This window comes from Bison bison, unplaced genomic scaffold (assembly GCF_000754665.1).
Source record: "Bison bison bison isolate TAMUID 2011002044 unplaced genomic scaffold, Bison_UMD1.0 scf7180017864383, whole genome shotgun sequence".
In the NCBI taxonomy this organism is placed as follows: Eukaryota; Metazoa; Chordata; class Mammalia; order Artiodactyla; family Bovidae; genus Bison; species Bison bison.
The window spans coordinates 1,059,707-1,066,771 of NW_011494955.1; the positions used below are offsets into that span (position 1 = coordinate 1,059,707).

General features: G+C 39.7%; 1 pseudogene; it reads left to right on the top strand.

Annotated features, from left to right (window-relative positions):
• The first annotated feature begins 5,579 nt into the window (after window positions 1–5,579).
• Window positions 5,580–6,494, top strand: LOC105001419 (annotated as a pseudogene).
• The last annotated feature ends 571 nt before the right edge of the window (window positions 6,495–7,065 follow it).

A 7,065-nucleotide genomic window follows, 5' to 3' on the forward strand; every position in this document is an offset into this window, starting at 1 on the left:
CGAGCAGAGAGGTCACCCAGGAGAGGGCACAACCAAATAGGTGGGGAGGAGAGAGAGGAAGGGGAGATGGGTCTGTGGGCCAGTGCCAGGGAGAGCACACAGCACAGGGTGAAAGGTGGGATCTCACTGGAAGGTCTGAATGCTCTGCGGGCACAGGAGGGCAGGGCAAGAAGGACAGCTGGTGGCAGTGGCCAGCTTTCACACGGGCGCCCCTGGGCACTCTGCTGGGGTGTTCACACCCTGTCTGTGGGAATGTTCAGGCAGCAGGAGAATATGGAGTTTTAAAATTTACAATATAGAAAATAGTAAAATTTGCTTGCAATTTTTAAATTATACAATTTAACATTTTTACAGTCTTTAAATTAAAAAAATTTTTTTATATTTTTTTTGTTGCACTGTCTAGCATCTGAGATATTTCCCAACTGGGTAATGAACCTGTGCTCCCTGCACTGGAAGCTCAGACTCTTAACCACTGGATCACCATGAAAGTCCAAGCCCATCTTTTACAAACTTCAAAGTCTAAATCATATTTGATTAGGATTTTGATAGAGGATTTTTGATAGAAAAGATACATTATGTAATTCTTTATTAGAGGACATTAACCCTAAAATGAAATTCCAACACTCACGTGGGTATGTGAAACATTCAGTGTCCTTTTCAATATACTTTGGCTTATGAGAAAATGATAGTTTATAATGTGTGATTTCTTTTCTAAAAATTGCTTATTCATATACAGTTCCCCAAAAAAGCACTGAGGTTATAATCACCTCTTGGTGTTCTACATATCTAAATGTTTTCATTTTATGTTTTCGCTTTAGGAATCATTCAGCACAAGATATTATACAAGTGAAAAACTTCTAATTTTTATCAGTATGAAGATGAAAAAATATTTAAATCCTCAGGTTTTGTACATGCTTAGTAATACTTTGCCCAGGCAACATCATGAGGATACACTGCAGTACTTTTCCTAAGATATTAACAGTTCCTTATATATAGATCTAGTATTTATTTTTTTCTCTAAGATTAATGTTGGAAATATAGCTCTAATGTCCTAATTAAATCTCCAAAGATTTTCATATTCTATGTTAAATAAGTAATTTCTCTAAACTAATTAATGAACTTTTATCATATATAAACTTCATAGACTTCAGTTTAGTTCAGTTCAGTCACTCAGTCGTGTCTGATTCTTTGAGACCCCATGGACTGCAGCACGCCAGGCCTCCCTGTCCATCACCAACTCCCAGAGTTTACCCAAACTCATGTCCGTTGAGTCACTGATGCCATCCAGCCATCTCATCCTCTGTCATCCCTTCTCCTCCCACCTTCAATCTTTCCCAGCATCAGGGTCTTTTCAAATGAGTCAGCTCTGCATCACGTGGCCAAAGTATTGAAGTTTCAGCTCAACATCAGTCCTTCTAATGAACACTCTGGACTGATCTCCTTTACAATGGACTGGTTGGATCTCCTTGCAGTCCAAGGGACTCTCAAGAGTCTTCTCCAACACCACAGTTCAAAAGCATCAAATCTTCGGTGCTCAGCTTTCTTCACAGTGCAACTCTCACATCCATACGTGTGGATGGAAAAACCATAGCCTTGATGAGACAGACCTTTGTTGACAAAGGAATGTCTCTTCTTTTTAATATGCTGTCTAGGTTGGTCATAACTTTCCTTCCAAAGAGTAAGTGTCTTTTAATTTCATGGCTGCAGTCACCATCAGCAGTGATTTTGGAACCCCCCAAAATAAAGTCAGCCACTGTTTCCACTGTTTCCCCATCTATCTGCCATGAAGTGATGGGACCAGATGCCATGATCTTCGTTTTCTTAATGTTGAGCTTTAAGCCAACTTTTCCACTCTCCTCTTTCACTGTCATCACGAACATCTTTAGTTTTTCATTTTCTGCCATAAGGGTGTTGTCATCTGCATATCTGAGGTTATTGATATTTCTCCTGCCAATATTGATTCCAGCTTGTGCTTCATCCAGCCCAGCATTTCTCATGATGTACTCTGCATATAAGTTAAACAAGCAGGGTGACAATATACAGCCTTGACGTACTCCTTTTCCTATTTGGAACCAGTATGTTGTTCTATGTCCCATTCTAACTGTTGCTTCCTGGCCTGCATACAGATTTCTCAAGAGGCAGATCAGGTGGTCTGGTATTCCCATATCCTTCAGAATTTTCCACAGTTGGTTGTGGTCTACACAGTCAAAGGCTTGGGCATAATCAATAAAGCAGAAATAGATGTTTTTCTGGAACTCTCTTGCTTTTTCCATGATCCGGTGGATGTTGGCGATTTGACCTCTGGTTCCTCTGCCTTTTCTAAAACCAGCTTGAACATCAGGAAGTTCACGGTTCACATATTGCTGAAGCCTGGCTTGGAGAATTTTGAGCATTACTTTACTAGCGTGTGAGATGAGTGCAATTGTGCGGTAGTCTGAGCATTCTTTGGCATTGCCCTTCTTTGGGATTGGAATGAAAACTGACCTTTTGCAGTCCTGTGGCCACTGCTGAGTTTTCCAAATTTGTTGGCATATTGAGTGCAGCACTTTCACACTTATCGTATTAACATTTACAAATATAAACTTGCAAGCTCCATGCTCTATTCTGTTTTTGGCTTTGGCCAGTAGAAACCTGTAATTATTATTCTATTTTATACATAGTAAGGCAAGTTCATTTTGTTAAACTTTTTTTTTTTTTTTTACAAAATTTGTGTCATTTTGATATTAGTGTTCCATTTTCATTGGAATTTTATTCATACTTCTCAGTGTGAACTGAATTATTAATATTGGGAAAATAGCCATTCTGGACAACAATTTTCTCTGCTGTTACTTAAAATGAATCCTATGATTTAAATATAGTTATAGGTTTTCATTCAGTGTTTTCTGCACATCACTTAACTTTAATATTTTTTTTTAAATTTCATTTATGTATTTTTGCTTATACATTTAAGGAGACTCTTGCTACAAAAGGAAAAAAATTGGCTATCTTGATTTGTGACTATTCTAAATTATATTGCCAATTCTACTAATGATTCCATTATTTCTCAAGTGTAAAATGATTTCAGTTCTTGATCATGGAAATGGAAATTATCACACAACAGTTATTCTGACTTTAATGAAATGAGCATGCCGGGAAGACAGTGACTCAATAACATACCGTCCAGCATAGTGGACTTGTGTCTTCACAATTTGAAAATATCCTTGTATTTCATCATCCAATAATAGAAACATTAATACATCTGGAAGAAGGAGTTGTCCTCATGGGGAAGTCTCTCCCAACATGTTGAATTTACTTTTTATTATTTAATTTGCATCTCTGTATATTTTCCCATGGTGAATAATGTTTTTATGTCCATCCACAGGACCCACTCCAGTACTCCTGCCTGGAAAATCCCATGGACAGAGGAGCCTGGTAGGCTGCAGTCCATGGGGTCGCTAAGAGTCAGACACGACTGAGCAACTTCACTTTGACTTTTCACTTTCCTGCATTGGAGAAGGAAATGGCAACCCACTCCAGTGTTCTTGCTTGGAGAATCCCAGGGACGGAGGAGCCTGGTGGGCTGCCGTCTATGGGGTCGCACAGAGTCGGACACGACTGAAGTGACTTAGCAGCAGCAGCAGCACAGGTCTTATCCAAAACAGTTCAATTTTATGTTCAGCACCAAGATTTCTTCCTGTGAAATGTAGTATGTACAGTTACTACAAGAGAAATGGTTGATATTCACCCTTTATTAGTTTTCTGAATAATGAGCTGTTTTCTTAACGTCTTCCAACTTTAACTTTTGTAGTTATTTTTATTACACTTACAGGCATTTGGTTTATATGCGTCCATTTTGGGGAGTTACTACAGTACGAAAATCATGCAGGAGCAGCTTCTTAAGGTGGAATCAGTGACATCAGTGTTCTATTTACTTGTTTTCTGTCTATGATAAGTAGCTTCACAATTAACTGTTGGAAAATTCCTGTCCTAAGTATGAAATAAACATTTCCCCCTCCCCTCAAAAATCTCTTTACTTATACTGGGACATATATTGAATCCATAAACTGGGTGCTAGAATTAGGCATTGTTGTAGGGTTGTCCAAAATTTTCAGCTTTTTTTTCAATGGAAAGTAAAATCAAATACATATCAATTTAAAACCTAATAATACTTGTGTTAGTACTGTGTGCTGTCATCATTTGTCAATTTTAACTTTATTCAAATTCTTTGGTTTTATATTTGCATTTATTCCATTTCCCATAATTCCTCTTTCCCAATGATATTAACATATTTGATTCCAACTACCAATACATTATAATAAACTGTACAGACAGTACATAAGCTGGCTTTGTCACTAGTCTGGCCTTCATAGTTTCCTTGTAGGGATATACAGTCAAATTCTGTATTTTCAATTACTTGAAGTATTTCCTTTACATATAGAGACCACTAGTCAATTTTTTTTTAACTTGTGAATTTAATGTCTTTAAAACATTTCCTTTGCTCTGCTGCTGCTAAGTCACTTCAGTCGTGTCCAACTCTGTGCGACCCCATAGACCGCAGCCCACCAGGCTCCGCCGTCCCTGGGATTCTCCAGGCAAGAACACTGGAGTGGGGTGCCATTTCCTTCTCCAATGCATGAAAGTGAAAAGTGAAAGGAAAGTCACTCAGTCATGTCCGACTCTTCATGACCCCATGGACTGCAGCCCACCAGGCTCCTCCATCCGTGGGATTTGCCAGGCAAGAGTACTGGAGTGGGGTGCCATTGCCTTCTCCTTCCTTTGCTCTAATATCTTTTAATAATTAGGTGAAATATGTACACTTCTACAAATCAAACAGTCTAACCAGTTTTTTTTTTTTTCCTTCAAAGTCTAGCTTGAGGACTTCCCTGGTCGTTCTGTGGTTAGGAATCCACCTGTCAAAGCAGGGGGCACAGATTCAGTCCCTGGTGCAAGAAGATCCCAGTGCCACGGACCAACTAAGTCTGTGCATGGCCACTACTGAATCCCTCTTGCCAAGAGCCTGTGCACCTCAACAAGAAAAGCCATGGCAACGAGAAGCCCTGCACTGCACCACAGTGAAGACAGCACAGCGAAAATCAATAAATACAAAGTTAATATTTTTAAAAAACATTTGGTGAATGAGAAAAAAAGTCTAGCTTTAAATGCCTCCCCTCCCTATATAAATATGTGTTCTGTGCCTGTATATTCATTTCTACCCGTATCTGGGAAAACTCCAGCCCATTCTACACAGAGTTTCGTACCCAGCTTTTCAATGCAAAATGCATCCAGGTCATAACTGTAGATAAGAGGGTACATACCTTCTTCACTCAATTTACACATGTACAAAACTCTGTTGGACAGATATGCCACACAGATAATGCTTGCACACAAATCATGTTTCCAAGTAGAATCAGATCATCATGGGTAAAGTCTGCACCCATGAGCACATACTTGATGCTCATTTAAATTGCGAAAGTATGTGTTAGGCTTAACACTGGAGGATACTCAGCATGCAGGTGGTGGTAACTTTTCTTTTTCTTTCTGGAACTAACCATTCCTCTGGTTCCAACTATTAATAAAATCAACGTCCCATAGATACTAATATGATGGCTTCTTCAAAATGGGAAATGGGAATCATCTTAGCTACTCAGATGGGAGTGGGAATCCTTGGGAACTCATTCCTCTTTTGTCTTTATAACTTCACTTTGCTCATGGGACGCAAGGTGAGACCCACAGACTTGATTCTCAATCAACTCGTCTTAGCCAACTCCTTGGTGCTTTTCTCCAGAGGGACCCCTCATACAATGGCAACTTTTGGATCCAGGAATTTCCTGAACGAGGCTGGATGTAAATTTCTCTTCTATTTTCAAAGAGTGGCCAGAGGGATTTGCCTTAACATGACCTGCCTCCTCAGTGGCTTCCAAGCCATTAGGCTTTGTTCCCATTTCTCTAGGTGGCTGGAGCTCAGTAAGAGATCACCAAAGTGTATTGCCTCTGCTGCTTCCTTTGCTGGATCCTGAATCTTTTAATAAATGTTCTGTATTCCTTTCCATGTGACTAGTCCAACTCACAATGAAAACCTTAGTGTAAAGGTAAACTATGGATACTGTTCCACATTGAGTCCAAACAGAAATGTAAGGCTTGTATATCCGGCCATATTCTTCACAATAGACTTTATATGTTTGAGTCTTCTAGTCTGGGCTAGTGGCTCCATGGTGGTTTTCCTGCTCAGGCACAAGCAGCGAGTCCAACACATTCACGGCAACAGCCATTCTTCCAGAGCTTGTGCTGAGGCGAGAGCCACATCTACCATCTTGATCCTTGCGAGCTCCTTTTGCTCATTGTACTCACTGTCTGCTCTTTTGTCCATTTGGATGAGTCTAGTTGCTATTCCAGGCCAGTGGCTGGTAGACACCTCTATATTTTTGTCTTTATGTTTCCCAACAGTTAGCCCCTTTGTGCTTATTTGCAGTAATATTCATGTCACTTGTAAGACACTTTTGTCATCTTGGAGGTGAGGAAAATACTTTTTGCTAATTTGGCTGTGACCATTTGACTCTATTCTCCATAGAAAACTCAATTTCTTTCCCTCATTTGTTAATATTTAGTTTACTAAAAATTTTCAGACTGCTTTGCACAGTTTTTCCCCTGTAGTTTATCTTGAATCTCATAGTGCTATGATTGGAAACGATGCTCGATATGATTTCAATGTTCTTAAATTTACTGAGTATCACTTTGTGTCCCAGCAGGTAGTCAATACTGGAAAATGTTCCACGTGGATATAAGAAGGTGTATTTTGTTGCTTTGGGATAGAATGCTCAGTAAATACCAATTAGGTACAGCTCGTGTAAAGTGTCATTAAAAGCATATGTTTCCTTATTGATTTTCTGCCTGGGTGATCTGCTCATTGATGAAAGTGGGGTGATAAACAACCCCCATTATTATTGGATTAATGTCAAGTTCTCCCTTTATGGCTGTTCAGTTCGGTTCAGTTGCTCAGTCGTGTCCGACTCTTTGTGACCCCATGAACCGCAGCACACAAGGCCTCCCTGTCCATCACCAGCTCCCGGAGTTTACCCAGACTCATGT